The sequence below is a fragment of the Canis aureus genome, chromosome 14 (genome assembly GCF_053574225.1).
Source record: "Canis aureus isolate CA01 chromosome 14, VMU_Caureus_v.1.0, whole genome shotgun sequence".
NCBI lineage: Eukaryota > Metazoa > Chordata > Mammalia > Carnivora > Canidae > Canis > Canis aureus.
In genome coordinates this window covers 40098460-40114398 of record NC_135624.1, presented here as the reverse complement: position 1 = coordinate 40114398, position 15939 = coordinate 40098460, and the positions used below count along the sequence as shown (strand labels likewise).

General features: G+C 50.6%; 1 long non-coding RNA gene across 1 annotated transcript; it reads right to left on the bottom strand.

Moving 5' to 3' along the window:
• Positions 1 to 11956: 11956 nt before the first annotated feature.
• LOC144283426 (uncharacterized) lies at positions 11957 to 15381 on the bottom strand. The gene is made up of 2 exons (XR_013351989.1): positions 14388 to 15381; positions 11957 to 12434 (listed from the first exon to the last, which is right to left on the bottom strand). It is a non-coding gene; the product is annotated as an uncharacterized LOC144283426 (long non-coding RNA).
• Between the last annotated feature and the right edge of the window lie 558 nt (positions 15382 to 15939).

Genomic DNA, 15939 nt, shown 5'->3' with positions numbered 1-15939 from the left:
CTGGTGTTAGCCCTTTGCTCACGGCGTTGGGGGAGAGGACGGGTAGCAGGGCTCCTTCCACCGTGGCTCTTGCTCCAAGCAGCTGCTCTGACCCCTGGCAGCTCAGCAGGGCTCCTGGCATCTCACAGCTCTAATGGGGGCTAGGGGGTGCTTTGGGGCTCTGGGCAGGAATGTCACCTCCCGACCTGCATCCCACACCTCTTGAGATGTCTGGGTATGCCCTTGCCCCACCGACACCTCACTTGATGGAATGGTAAATGGTACAGCCACCCTGGAAAGAGTTTGAAATATCGTATAAAACCAGATATGAAATTGCCGTGGAATCCGGCAACTGCACTGTTGGCCGTTTATCTCAGAGCAGTGGAAATGTGTGTGTAGACAGAAAACCCGCGTGTGCATGTGCGTGCTTACAGCAGCTTCAGTTGTGATGGCAAGAACGGCAACAGCCCAGATGTCCTTCAACAGGTGAAACTGTGGCCCGTGCACACCTGAACACTCCTTGACAGTCAACGGAGCCCACTGTGGATACGCACAACTTGGATGAATCTGCAGGGAGTTAAGTGGAGTCAAACAAACCAATACCAGAAAGAAACATAGTGTACGACTCCACTTCCGTAAAATTTTTGAAATGACAAATTTCTAGAAATGGAGAGCAGGTTAGCGGTTGCCAGAGGTTAGGGAGGAAGGGGTGAGAGGCAGGGAGGTAGTGCAGTTGTAGAGGGTCAGGAGGGAGGTGCTGGTGATGATGGGCATCCTGACCATGGTGGTGGACACAGGAATCCTCCCAGGTGCTAAGATCGTAGCACTAACACACACAAGGGAGTGCCTGGGGAGTGGGCCTGGGGGACTGCATCCGTGTAGGCATCTTAGTTGTGATATTACATCCAGTTTTGCAAACGTAACCATCAGCAGACAGTGGTAAAATGTACACGGATCACTCTGTTATTTCTTAAAACTCCATGTGAATCTACAATTACTCCAATAAAAAATTTTTAAATTAAATTACAAAAGGGACGCCTGGGGGGCTTAGTGGCTGAGTGCCTTTGGCTCAGGTCATGACCCTGGGGTTCTGGGATCAAGTCCTGCATCGGGAACCCCGCAGGGAGCCTGCTTCTCCCTCTTCCTGTGTCTCTGCTTCTCTCTGTGTCTCTCATGAATAAATAAATAAAATCTTTTAAAAGGGGGGGCACCTAGGTGGCTCAGTCGGTTGAGCAACCAACTCTTTTTTTTTTTTTTTTTGAGCAACCAACTCTTGATTTTGGCTGAGGGTCATGAGATCAAGCCCTGCTTTGCGCTGAGTGTGAAATCTGTTTAAGAGTCTCTCTCTCTGGGGCAGCCCTGGTGGCGCAGTGGTTTGGCGCCGCCTGCAGCCTGGGGTGTGATCCTGGGGACCCTGGATCGAGTCCCACATCGGGCTCCCTGCACGGAGCCTGCTTCTCCCTCTGCCTGTGTCTCTGCCTCTCTCACTCTGTGTCTATGAATAAATAAATAAAATATTTAAAAAAAAAAGAGTCTCTCTCTCTCTCGCGCTCCCTCTGTGTCTCTAATCCACTCCCCCATGCACACGTGCTCTCTCTCAAAAAAAAATCATTACAAAATATTTTAAAAATCAATGTCATTCAGAATATCATCAAAACATGACATACTTAGCAATAAATTCAACAAAATATGTCAGAAGAAATTAAAGAAGACTCAAAAAAAATGAAAAAAAAAATAAAGAGGACTTGAATGTAGGGAGATCTCTTGTGAGCTCCAAACCTCCCCAGACTGGTCTGGTGCTCCATGCAACCTCAGTCAGCCCCCAGCTGGCTTCTGGGAGAGACGAATAGAAAAATTACATGAAAATGTAAAGTAGCTACAGCAGCCAAAAACACTTTGAAAAGGAAGAACAACATTACCTGGCTTTAAGTCAGACTGGAAGACTACAGTAATTAAGAAAGTTTTGCTTTAGGCCTCAGGGTGGACACATGGATCAATGAAATAGAACAGCACGTTCAGAAATAAACCCACACATATATGGTCAATTGATTTTTATAAAGTCATCAAGGTAATTCAGTGGGGGAAAGGGCTGTGTCTCCAGTCAGCGGCGCTGGAAGAGTTAGACTTCCACATGACAAAAGTGAATCTGAACCACATCTCTAGCCGTGGTTACTCAAGCACTGGGTGCAATTATCGGTCATTTATCTATGGGATGGCACTAATATGTAAACAAAAGAGCTTACACTTCTAGAAACAAGTGCAGGAGGTAATTTGTGTGACTTTGGCTGGATAAAGGTTTCTTAGGCAACGGCCTGATCTGTAAAGGGAAAAACATAAATTAGACTTCATCAGAATTAAAACTTCTGCTTTTAGAAAGGTGCTTTTGATGCAGGAAAAGACATTAGGGTTCGAAGCCAACGGCCAAGAAAGAACTCTTGAAACGTCTTTGGTGCAAAAAGGTGATTAAAAAAAATTTTTTTTTAAGTTTATTTGAGAGACAGAGACAGCATGAGCCAGGGGGAGGGGCAGAAAGAGAAGGAGAAGCAGACTCTTCACTGAGCAGGGACCCTGATGTGGGGCTCGATCCCAGGACTCTGGGATCATGACCTGAGCTGAAGGCAGATGCTTAACTGACTGAGCACCAGGTGTCCCAGTAAAGTGGTTTTATTAAAGCGCAGAAGCAGGACCCAAGGGCGGAAAGGGCTGCTCCGGGGTCCCCGGAGCGCCCATCACGGACTCTCAGGCTGGGGCGGGGTGAGGGCCAGCACAGGCTTCCCAGGTGCTTTGGAAGCAAGGTCTCCGGGCCCGAGGGGGCTGCCTGTTGTTGGGAGAAGCTCTGTTAGCCTGAGTCAGGAGACCCTTCGGGTGTGTATCTGTGGTACCTCAGGGTTTAGAGATAGAAGTTTCCAAAGGAATTTTTATATGTTCAAGTAGACTCCTAGGGGCCTGGGGTCAGGCTGGAATTACCGGCGGCCCTCGCAGGGTGCTACCACTGAGGCAGCTGAGCTCCGAGGGGAAGGTCCCTGCCTGTTTCAGGGACGTGCGGATGGGCTGTGAGTTGAAAGGAAATTTATTTTATATTTTTATTTTTAAAAAATCTTTTATTTATTCATGAGACACACACAGAGAGAGAGGCAGAGAGAGGCAGAGACACAGGTAGAGGGAGAAGCAGGCTCCATGCAGGGAGCCCGACGTGGGACTCGATCCCAGGACTCCAGCATCACGCCCTGGGCCGAAGGCAGGTGCTAAACCCCTGAGCCACCCAGGGATTCCCCTTGAAAGGAAATTTGACAATTTTCCTTCTGTCTTTGTTTTCCACATCACTTTAAGGAAATAAAATTGAAATCCAAAGACAGGAGTAAATATTTGTGTATATTAAAGTAGTGCATATGATGAAATAAAAAAAAAAAACAACTCTATGATAAATGGGCAAAAAAGGGTCTGAACTGACACTTCACCCAAGAAGGAGTTCAGATGGCAAAGAGCTGAGGACAAGACGTTCAGCCTCTTTAGCCATTAGAACGTCCTTTGAGACCACACCGACGGCAGCGCCAGCGCCGGGGAGCAACCGGAGCCCACTCGTGGCCAGAGCTGCTGTTTGGGAAAATGTTTGGCAGCTTCTTATAAAGTCTAACATACCCCTAGCTCGTGACCCAGCAGTCCCGCTCCTGGGCTTTTACCCCAAGGGGATAAGAAGACAGGTCCAAACGGACCTGGATGCACGCGTTCACAGAGGCTCGTCCATGCGTCTGCACAGCCACCTGGCAAGGTGCTCCATGCGAGACGACAGCCCCCATGGGGTCTCCAGGCCCAGCCCCGGGCACCAACCCCTGCTGGCAGCTCTCCTGGCAGTGGAAGCTTAAACCAGTCAGTCTGGAATTACCTGCTCCGCACCTGGGAGCTGATCTGCCTGGGGCACCCCTGGCGAGCACCCCCACTGCCTGCGGGAAGGGGACTGCTGGCTTCTCCCACTGCCTTTTGCCCGGAAAGGTCTTGTATTTCATGAAGCTCCACAGGACCCTTCTATCAGCTGGATGGGATGCTGACTCATGAGTTGGTGAATAAAGCCAAAAAAATATTTAGATTTACTCAGTGGAACTTTGTTTTCCAACAAATGTAAAGGGATAAACTACAGATGGATGCAGTGACAGGAATGAGTCTCAAAAGCATTATGCTAAGAGGGAAGACAGAAAAAATCATACACACACGGTGATTCTGATGAGGGAGCAGAAGGCCAGCTGAGGCCCAGGCCACCATGCCCACCCCCACCCCCACTCCCACCCCCACCCCGCCGGTGGGGTGTGTGGGTCGTGCCTCAGACTCCTGGCTGCCCTAAAGCTAAGGGAGGGAAAAACAAATATTAACTTCTAGAGGGCACAGTCCTGCAAGAACGGAGTCTCCCTCAGTTTACAAATGTCTTACTGATTTCCAAGAGCAAAGCATACTTATCAATAACAAGTAACTTCCAGAAGGAAATGTAGGTACGATCAAATGTCCTTATAGCCTGCAGCCCACTGACAGATACTCGGGGTGGGCCGAGTACAGCGCTCCTCCAGGACGCCCCCAACTGTCTTCACGCTCGTGCTACAGGGAGAAACAACCTTGGTCTGACACTAGCAAGGCCTCCAGTATCCTGTGGGTCTTGTCAGCCGCTGAAAGTCCTATAGAAACTTCCCTTATCTCTAGTTCACCCAACCCCAGGTATATAATCAGCCACCACTCACTGTCCCAGGCCAGCAGCTCTTCCTGCCCTCAGGTCCTGTCCCAGGGTTTTAATAAAACCACCATTTTGGGGACGCCTGGGTGGCTCAGCGGTTGAACGTCTGCCTTTGGCCCAGAGCGTGATCCTGGGGTCCTGGGATCGAGTCCCACGTCGGGCTCCCTGCATGGCGCCTGCTTCTCCCTCTGCCTGTGTCTCTGCCTCTCTCTCTCTCTCTCTCTCTGTGTCTTTCATGAATAAATAAATAAAAATTTAAAAAATAAAAGTATTTAAGAAAAATATTATCTGGGATGCCTGGGTGGCTCAGCTTCCTATAATCTCCCAAAGTCATCGTCTTACATTATAGTATATGTGCTGCTGAAGCGAGCACATCGTCTTACATTGTAAGAAAAATACCAGAAGTGTTCCCATCACAATCTGGCATGCAATCAGAAGTACCCACTGAGGCAATTAGCAACTACTGAAAAATAATAGGCATTAGAATGGAAAGAAGGGGCGCCTGCGGGGTTCATTCGGTTGAGCATTAGACTCTTTTTATTTCTGTTCAGGTCATGATCTCAGGGTCATGAGATGCAGCCCCGTGCTGGGCGTGGAGCCTGCTTGAGATTCTCTCTCCTTCTACCTTTATTTCTCCCCCCCCCACACACACTCTCTCTCAAATAAATGTTTAAGAAAAAAAAAAAAGAATAGAAGTAAAATCAGTTCCATTGGTAGATGATAGAGTACCCGGAAATCCCAGAGAATAAGTAATAAAAACCGCCAACGTGGAAAATAATCCCAATGAATCGGGATGCAGAGCAAACCCACAACAGCAGAGCCATCAGCCTCCCCTGTGTGAGAGGAGGGAGACCAGGCCCTCAAATGCTTCCGCTGGACCACGGAGAAAAAGCCAGGCGGACTGCAAACGTGGTATTTAAAACATGCTGGAGAGCTGTGGCAGGAGCGAGGGCTGAGGGGCCCGGGAACCAGTGGAGGGAAGCCCGCCCAGGGCGCCTGATGCAGGGGCCCTTCCCTTCCCATGGCCATGTGCCACCTCCAGGCACCAGGGGACGCGTGTGGTCCACACGGCCTCGGCTCTGGGCAAGGGAAACGTGTGCAGATCTTACCACCAGTTCTACAAGCGCATTCTCCCACTTGGAATGCATGCAGAGTTGTGGGTGCAAGAGACCGAGCCCTAGAAGGGACAGCTGCAAGAAGTGTGACACCTCCAGGGGTCTCCTAACTGCAAGGCAGCAAAGCCCCACAGAGGAAGAGGCCTGCTTCAGTCCCATGTCTGAACATGCTCTGAACGGTGTTGTCAGATTGGTAAACCATACGGGAGGGTGGCAGGGCATAAAGACGCCCGTGAGTGGGGAGGGTGGGATCTCTCACACCATCCAGGGCCAGGGAGACAGGCCACCGAAGCCTCAGCCAGAGGCAGGGGGGTCAATAGGAGGTCATGTGCGTCTTTCTCAAACTGCAGTCCAGCCACAACCAAGCTCAGCTTGTGATGGAGTTGGTGTGACTAGTACCTCACACCCACTGATCTGGTAAGGAGGACACGCGGGACCCCGCCCTGTGGATGTATGGATATACGCAGCCTCTATGGTTCGGGTTTGTACAATGCCCAGCACACGATAAAAAGTTCGTAGATCTCGGGAGGCAGGGAAATGCAACCAGTAACAATAGGGGGGAAAGACACACACAGACCAATGGATGGGCCACATAATGGAGTTAGCAGGAAAGGATTTTATTTGTGTGTGTGTGTGTGTGTGTGTGTGTGTTTAACATTTTATTTCTTTATTTGAGAGAAAGAGAGCACCAGCAGGGGGAGCAGCAGAGGAAGAGAAAGAAGCAGGCTCCCCGCAGGACAGGGAGCGGGGAATGGGGCTCCATCCCAGGACCCTGAGATCATGACCTGAGCCAAAGGCAGAGACTTCACAGACTGAGCCACCCAGGTGGCCCTGGAAAAGGATTTAAAAATAACAATGACAACTGTGTTCAGTAAAATAGAGGAAAGGAAGAAAAAAAAATTTAAAGACAGAGTTTTGATGGAGAATGGGATGCTATAAAACAAATTAAATGGATATTCTGTGTATTAGTTAGGATTCTCTAGAGAAACAGAACCAACACAATGTTTCTACATACAGACCAAGATTTCTTAGAAGGGCCTGACTATGGAGGCCGGCAGGTCCAGTCTTCAGGGAAGAGCCAACGTCCTGGAGGCTGTTTGCTCCTCTCACCTGGGGGAGGTCCGTCTTTTGTGCTATTCAGACCTTCAGCTGATTGGAGAGCCCCCAATTCCCCACATTCCAGAGGGCAACCTGCTTCACTAAAGTGTCACCAGTTGAAATGTTAATCTTATTAACAAACACCCTCCCAGAAACATCCAACAGTGTTGGGCCATATATCAGGGTACCGGGGCCCAGTGCAGACAACACATCGCATTAACCACTATATTCTGGAATTGAAAAATAAAATATCTGGGACGCCTGGGTGGCTCAGTGGTTGAGCATCTGCCTTTGTTTTTTTTAATTTTTTTTTTAATTTTTATTTATTTATGATAGTCACAGAGAGAGAGAGAGAGAGAGAGAGGCAGAGACACAGGCAGAGGGAGAAGCAGGCTCCATGCACCAGGAGCCCGACGTGGGACTCGATCCCGGGTCTCCAGGATCGCGCCCTGGGCCAAAGGCAAGCGCCAAACCGCTGCGCCACCCAGGGATCCCTAGCATCTGCCTTTGGCTCAGCGTGTGATCCTGGGATCTGGGATCGAGTCCTGCATCCAGCTCCCCGCATGGAGCCTGCTTCTCCCTCTGCCTGTGTCTCTGCTTCTGTGTGTGTGTGTGTGTGTGTGTCTCACGAATACATAAAACATTTAAAAGAAAAAATATCTGGGACGCCTGCGTGGCTCAGCGGTTGGGTGTCTGCCTTTGGCTCGGGTCGTGATCCTGGGACCCAGGATCGAGTCCCGCATCAATCTCTCTCTGCCTGTGTCTCTGCCTCTCTCAGTCTGTGTCTCTCATGAATAAATCAGTAAATCTTCAAAAGAAAAAAGAAAAGAAAAAAATATCTGAAGAATTCATTTGGGAGAATTCAAGAAGACAATATGAAAGGAGGGAGGGGCAGGACAGCACAAATAGCCAAAGCAAAGCTTTCAGAGAACAAAATGCTAGAAAGAACAACTCAGCACCAGCGCCCAGGAGGCACAGCCAAAGGGTCGAACTCACGGGAGCCTGGAATAGCAGGAAGAGGGGCGGAGGATGGTGGGAAAGAAATACTTGAAGAGGCAACATTTTTCAAAACGATGAAAGGTAAACCACAGATTCGCGAATCCCAAAAACTCTAAGCAGAATAAATGCAAAGGACGTCGCCGCGCGAGCCCGCTGTACTCGACAGGCTGGGAACAAGACACTTCCGTTAGCAGACAGGGAAGGGACATGGCCAAGGAAAAGCAACTAGGGTCTAAAGCTGACTTTTCACAAAGATTATGGAAGCCGTCCGAAAATGAAACTGCATCTTTAAAAGGATAAATGACAAAATCTGGCGACCCTGAATTCTGTGCCAAGCAAAGGTAGTATTCAGAGACACAGAAAACAAAAGTTTTTATACAGAAGGGCAGCTAATTCCTTGCCAGCAGACTTAGATGACAAGAAATAAAAAAGGGAGTTCTTCAAGGTAAATAAAATGACCACACATGGGAGTAAGAAGCTTTAGGAAGAAGGTCAGAGGAGCAGAAGTGAGAGGTATTTGGATTCAACACAAAGGTGGGTTTACGGTGTGCGTGGTGCGGTCAGTAACACGGAGCAGTGAATAGTAAGATAAATGGACGGTGTAGACCAAGTCCTCCTGTGACCGCGCCTGAGCTCTGGGGGCTGGGGCGGCCGCGCGGAGTCAAGGCCAACTACAGTATGGCAAAGACGCGTGCTGTCACCTCGGAAGGATCGTATATGAAATATGTCTATAAAAGAGAAAAGGAAATATGGAAAATATTTCATAAACCCAGAAGGATGCAGGACAAAGAGAAGAGACACTTGGGAAGAATGAAAGCACGAGGCACAGGCCTTCAAGCTGACAGCACGTCGTGCGAGCCTGCTGTGCGTGGACCGACCCTCCCCATGAAAAGGCCAAAACGTGCAGGCCGGGTAAAAAATAATAAACTGGTTATAACCGTCATTTAAAAAATAAGGGCACGGAGCAGCCAAAAGACAAAGAATGGAAGTGGATGCCCCACGGTGAGAGGAACCCGGAGACATCCCAGGGACCGCATAAGGGGTGCGTCCTACACCTGGTCACATCTCATACCAGCTCCGAGTGTTTAAGGAAACACAGCAGGTCTGAGATTTGAAGCAAGTCCAAATCACACTTAGATATTTTTTCCTTATTAAAAAAAATATTTTACATATTTATTTGACACAGAGAGTGAGCACAAGTGGGGGAGCGGCAGGCAGAGGCAGAGGGAGAAGCAGGCTCCCCGAGGACCAGGGAGCCCTCTGCGGGACTCGGTCCCAGGACCCTGGGATCACACCCTGGGCCACAGACAGACGCTCAGCCGCTGAGCTCCCCAGGCGCCCCCCCACCCCCCCCCCCCACAATCAGGGCCCTTAATGCACCTGCCCAGTCACTTCACCTTCTCTGTGTTCGGTGGGAAGCAAGTCTCACTGTCACTCACACGGAGGGGGACACGTGGGCTCACACGGAGGTGGTCTTCCAATTTTCATCTCTAATGGCTGGGGCCAGGATGGACTTTGTCACAGGACAGCCAGGCGGGGTTTGGGGACTGGGAGAATCAGATCTCTCACTAGTCACGAGAACACGCGGCGGGTGGATCGGGACGCAGACCTGAAGGTCTGAAATAGGGCAGCTCCAGGGAAAGTGGGGGCCGCGCTTTTTTTTTTTTTTAAAGATTTTATTTATTTATTTGAGAGAGAGAGAGAGAGAGAGAGAAGCAGGCTCCCTGCTGAACAGAAAGCCTGATGTGGGGCTCGATCACAGGACCCCAGGATCACGACCTGAGCGGAAGACAGGCGCTAACTGACTGAGCCACTCAGGGACCCCTGGCAAGACTTTCTAACTAGGACTCAAAATCCACATACGCGGAAGATCGATGAGGCTGAGGGCGGTAAAATACAAATTAAACTTTCTGAATGCCGACGTGTTCCAAAAACAAAATGAGAAGCCACCAACAAACTGAGACAGTATTTGCTACATGAATACAGCTGGACGGCTAATCTCCTAAATGCATCGAGAGAGATCTCCAAGACGGGAGGACAAAGCAACATGGGGGGTGCGGGACAGCTCCCAGGGCCCGCTCCTTGGCAGAAACACGGGGAGAACTGATGGAAACACCGTCAGGGCCAACGTTTCTGAACTCTGAACAATAGCCAAAGGTGACCAGCAAGCAAGCAAAGGCCTCATTAAGAAAAAGGATTTGAGGGACACCTGGTGGCTCAGCGGTGGAGTGTCTGCCTTCGGCTCAGGTCGTGACCCTGGGGTCCCAGGATGGAGTCCGGCATCGGGCTCCCTACAGGGAGCCTGCTTCTCCTTCTGCCTGTGTCTCTGCCTCTCTCTGTGTGTCTAAAAAACAAAACAAAACAAAACAAAAAAAAACAAAAAAAAACAAAAAAACAAAAAAAAAACAAAGAAAGAATGAAAAGATTTGAATCCAGTATCAGCTTTGGGATTTTCTTATCTCACCCTGGCCCGGAGCCCCTTTAGGAGTTGGTGGGAGTTTTTGTTTTGTTCTGTTGAGAGAGAGCACGCAGGAGCAGGGGGAGAGGGGGGCAGATCTCCAAGCAGACTCCCCACCCAGCGTGGGGCCCAATGTGGGGCTCGAGCTCACGACCGACCCTGAGACTGAGAGCTGAGACGAAATCGGGGGCGGATGCTCCACCGACAGAACCCCCAGGCGCCCCCAGGAGCGTCCTCCTGTTCCTGCTGTGGGCTCCTCATGCCGGAGGAGCAGAGAGAGATCGTTCTCATGGAATGGTGGTCGTTTTAATCCATCGAGTGGCTCCCCAAAACACTAGCACAAAAGGGTTGCCTTTATGCGGGCTAAGTCACGACCCTGTGCCCAAAGCCAGGAAGGGCCCCGGTCTCCCTGGGGGTCCTGCAGGCCTGTACTCAGGCTGAGACACCCCTCCTGTCCCCGGGTACAAAGGGCCCACGACCTGGGGGGTCCGTCACCCCAAGATGATTCCTTGCAGCAGGTAAGGGGACAGGAGAGAGCCCTCGGAGCACGGAGTCATTTCGGGGTGAGAGTGGGAAGCTTTTATTGGCTGTGCTGGGAGCAGGGGCAAGGACCCGAACACCTTAAGGAACATGCACATAGCTTGGTCACTTGCACGGAACCTGCTGCGTCCAGTATGTCAGTGTGCTGGCACATCCACTGTCGGCCCCCCGCATGGGGGAGACCTTGGCATCACGTGAGCACAGGCACCCGCCCTCCCCGGCCCCACCCTCTCCACCACCCCACGGGGGTGGCTTCTCCAAAGCCAGCAAGAGGGAGCATCTACCTCTGGGTGGGGCTTCGGTCTGTGGAGCATCATCACACACAAGCCGTCACCTCCACCACGTTAACAGTTGGAAGCAGGCCTCAGGCCCGCCTGCTGTCCGGGAGGGTGCAAGGAGCAGGGAGCAGGACCATGGGCCGCCTCGGAGTCTGTGTCCCACATAAGGCACCGGCAGCTCCTCTCTGCCAAAGCCTCCTGCCCCAGTCCTAGGAAGGGCTCCACAGCTGCAAGCCGGAGTCAGGGGTTGGGAGAAACTGGAGGATCGGGGGTGGGGGTGGGCAGCCCGGGCAGTCCCGACCAAAGGTGGAGAGGCTCCGGGGCCCCTCTGTCGGCCCTGGGGGCTCTGTTAGTTGTGGGGTATGGATGGACAGCATCCCAAGTCCAGGTCAACCTAAGGTCTCTGCTCCCAGAACCCCAGAGCTGATGATGTAGGCAAGGCGCGGGTTCAGGAGCGGACAGTCAAGGAAGAACTCTTGAGACGTCTCGGGTGCAAAAAGGTGGTTTTATTAAAGCGCAGAAGCAGGACCCGAGGGCGGGAAGGGCTGCCCCGGGGTCCCCAGAGCGCCCATCACAGACTCTCAGGCTGGGGCGGGGTGAGGGCCAGCACAGGCCTCCCAGGTGCTTTGGAAGCAAGGTCTCCGGACCTTGAGGGGGCTGCCTATTGTTGGGAGAAGTTCTTTGTTAGTCTGAGTCAGGAGACCCTTGGGGTATGTATCTGCCGTACTGGGGGCGGGGGGGGGGGGGTGACACAGAGAAGTTTCCAAAGGAATTTTTATTTTTTTAATTTTTATTTATTTATATTTTTTTTCCAAAGGAATTTTTATATGTTCAAGTAGACTCCCAGGGGCCTGGGGTCGGGCTGGAATTGCCGGCGGCCCTCGCAGGGTGCTACCACCAAGGCAGCTGAGCTCCGAGGGTAAGGTCCCTGCCTGTTTTGGGGACGAGTCAGTGTGCTGGAGGCGGTGAGGACATTTCATTGCTCTTCTGCCTTTGTTTCCCACATCATTCTCCCCTGAACAGCTTTGACCCTTAAATCTTTGAGCTTGCCGAGGCTGGAAGGTCTGGTCTTCTGTAACTTCCGCTCCTGCACGGGGTCGTCCGGGGGGGGCCCATCTGTGGTCAAGGCGGGGCAGCAGGGCCCACACCTGTACGAGTGGCGAGAGGCCGGGGAGACCACATGTGTGGTCCAAAGGAACCTGCGTTGACTGGAAGTCCTGGCAGCAAAAGGCGTCTCCAGGGGGTGGGACCTGCGAGAAGACAGCAAAACGTGAGGAGAATAACAAAAAGGAAAACCCAAGTAAGCATCCTCTGGTAGTTGCCAAAAATCCTCTTCCAGTCCAGGACTTTAACCAGTGAAGGAAAGAGAGGGGTCTTCTAAAGCGCCGGGTGAGCATTCATGCCAGCTGGAAACCCAGAGATGACTTTGCGGAAGCCTGGGGCGTGGCCACAGCATGGCATGCGGAGACGGAGAGGACAGAGAGGACGGAGAGGACGGAGAGCATGGAGAGCGTAGAGAGTGGGGAGAGGACTGAGAGGATGGACAGCGCAGAGAGGACGGAGAGCGCGGAGAGCATGGAGAACACGCAGAGGACGGAGAGCACAGAGAGTGCAGAGAGCACGGAGAGGACGGAGAGGATGGAGAGGATGGAGAGGATGGAGAGCGCGGAGAGTGGGGAGAGGACTGAGAGGATGGACAGTGCAGAGAGGACAGAGAGGACGGAGAGCGCGGAGAGCGCGGAGAGGACAGAGAGCATGGAGAGCATGGAGAGCACCCGAGCCCGGTAGCCGGCCCGGCCCCAGGGCCTTCCTGGCTGGCAACCCGCTTCGCGCCTTTGTGTTACTGCAGCACCTCGGAGAGAACTGCTCTTCGGGGGTCACTTTGGGCTTTGACTGGACCCTTCAGAGCGGCCACGTGCCAGACCACATCCCCCAAAGAGGGAGCAGAGGTGGGTGCGGGTGGTCGCGGCCGGAGACGCACAACGTGCCCACCCTTGTTTTACGTTTGGAAGGTTGGCTGGGCAGGCAGTGGCTTAGTGCCGAGTCCGTGCGCAGCCAAGAAGCTGGGTCCCACGGCCGCTCCAGCCCGGGGGGCCGTGGACGTGGTGACAGCCTCGCAGCCCCGGTCCTGTCAGCAGCCAGTTGTGGGATTCCGGGCGTCCTGGGCCCGTAGCCGGCGTGTCCCGGGCCACCTGGCCTTGGAGGGCCCACTTGTGCATGTGTGGGTGACAGCGCGAAGGCTTAGTGAAGGGCGGTCGCCCTGTGCTTGGCAGAAGTCCCTACTTGCAGGGGACTTCTAGCATAAATACGACTGAGGAATAAAAGCATCCAGAAGCCCTCTTTGTTCGAGGTCCAGCCTGGACTGTATCCTAGTTAGGAGGAATCGTCCAAGGCAATCATAAAGAGAGTGGGGTCCTCCCTGTCTCTACAAGCCCCATGGGGGGGTATGCTCCGGCTTTGGAGGAGGGCCGCTGTCATCCCAGCCATGCAGGGTCGGTCGGGGTGCTAGCCGGGTTACACCACTGTTGGGGAATCAATCCCATTTTCCAGCTGTTTCACCACATGCCCATGGGGTCTTGGTATGACCCCCACAGGGTAACAAGCAAGACTGTACGTGAGCTGCTGTGGTCATTTCTCTGCAGTTTACCTCCAGTTTTCTGCTCAGGCAAACAACATTCAAAGACAATCAGAACTGGAATTTAGGGCAGCCCGGGAGGGGGGGGCTCAGCGATTGAGCATCTGCCTTGGGCTCAGGGCGTGATCCTGGAGACCCGGGATCGAGTCCTGCATCGGGCTCCCTGCATGGAGTCTGCTTCTCCTTCTGCCTGTGTTTCTGTGTCTGTCATGAATAAATAAATAAAATCTTGAAAGAAAGAAAGAAAGAAAGAAGAAAGAAAGAAAGAAAGAAAGAAAGAAAGAAAGAAAGAAAGAAAGGGAATTTAACATCTGTGAAGGTGGGTTATTGAAAACAATTTTCTCACAAAAATCACCCTTATTTCAGAGATAGCCAAATCAAGACTAATTTGTTTGTAAAATAAGTTCAATTGTTAGCAAACTAGGCCTATTATTTATATAAGCCCCATAACAACGGTGATGGGCCATATAGATCTTGTAAAACGTACTTTGCTGGAAACTTGTATAAGGACTCTCTAGATTGAACTCTGAGTAGCCTCTCCGGGCTAGAAGCCAAGCCAAGTGCTTACCATCAGACTTGCCTGTAATACCTGTGGATTTGGGGGAGTTCCTTTTCACGAGGTCCCCAAAGCGTCCTGAGTTTCCTGCACCTGCCAAGAAGTGACAGTCTTTACTCACTGGTGAGGCTGCTGGGAACTCTAACCAGGCATCGGGCCAGCAGTTCCAAGGGGCTTTGTGGCGGCAGGTTTCATAAGTCAGCCTTAGTCCTTACAGCTGTTAGGTCATATCTGAGTTTCATAAATCCAACCTTATTTCCTCAAAGCTGTTTGGCCATATCCGAGTTTCATAAATCCAACCTTAGTTCCTCAAAGGTGTTTGGTCATATCTGAGTTTCACAAATTCAACCTTAGTCCTTAGAGCGGTTTGGTCATACCTGAATCTATGCATGTCCCTCAAATACGACTTTCCACTCAAAGTCTTTCCACTCAAAGACTTTTACTCAAAGTCTTGGTAAAATAACCAATGTTTCCAGTGATGTCCTGTCACAAGGAGAACAGATTCTTACTAAACTTATCCAAATGACCATGGTTGCCATGGAAGAAAGAATACTCTTGGACACCTCTTGAATTTCAGAGGATCCAGGTACGGAGAATAGTGAAATGTGTCAGTTTGTTCAGTTTGTTCACAAATGCATATTTTATCATGTTTCTGTAAAGTCATAGATATCGTAAGAGAAATTTCCTTAATCTGGGAAAGCAAACAGAGCAATGTATCAGGTAAGAGTCATAAAAACTATAATCAATAATCATCTTCTTCAGTTCATTGAGTCCCATGTTACTAATTCTTGTTCCCTGGGGATCCCGGGTGGCTCAGTGGTTTGGCGCCTGCCTTCGGCCTAGGGCATGATCCCGAGGTCCTGGGATCGAGTCCCACATCGGGCTCCCCGCATGGAGCCTGCTTCTCCCTCCTCCTGTGTCTCTGCCTCTCTCATGAATAAATGAATAAAATCTTTAAAAAAGCCCATCTAATTCTTGTTCCCTTTGAATGCAGCTTTGTAGCTAGTTCTGGAAATTCATACCCATTTGAGCTTTATAACCTAAAGATATCAAATACCTTTATTTGTCCTAAAACTCCTTCTTTACGAATCTCCTTGAAGATGAAACTTGTTTCACAAGAGAATAAGAACGACTAGAAATGACAAAAACTCAGAAAAGGACCTTCTAACAGTGTGACACGAGCGCTCATTATGATGTAATTGACAAGTAAATTCAGTTATTTCTGTGACACATAACACTTCAATAATCAGTATATCCAGTGGTGACATTATACCAGAACACAACATACCATATAAACAAGACTAATGAGTCAAAGAGGCTTTGTTTACAATTTAAATCTCAAGGAAGTCTGGTAGAACGTTAGAAAGTTCTACAGCACATGCCTAAGTAGGATTACGGATCATTAAAGACCTGCTAAAGACACAATGTAGAAACCGGTTTTCCTGGACAAAGGAAAGAGAAAGCAATTTTGTTTATATTTTCTTATCAAGAGCAGACCAACAATCCAAGAAAAGTTTGTCATTTAACAGAGAGAAAACACACTTTCAATTTTATAGCAGTGTAC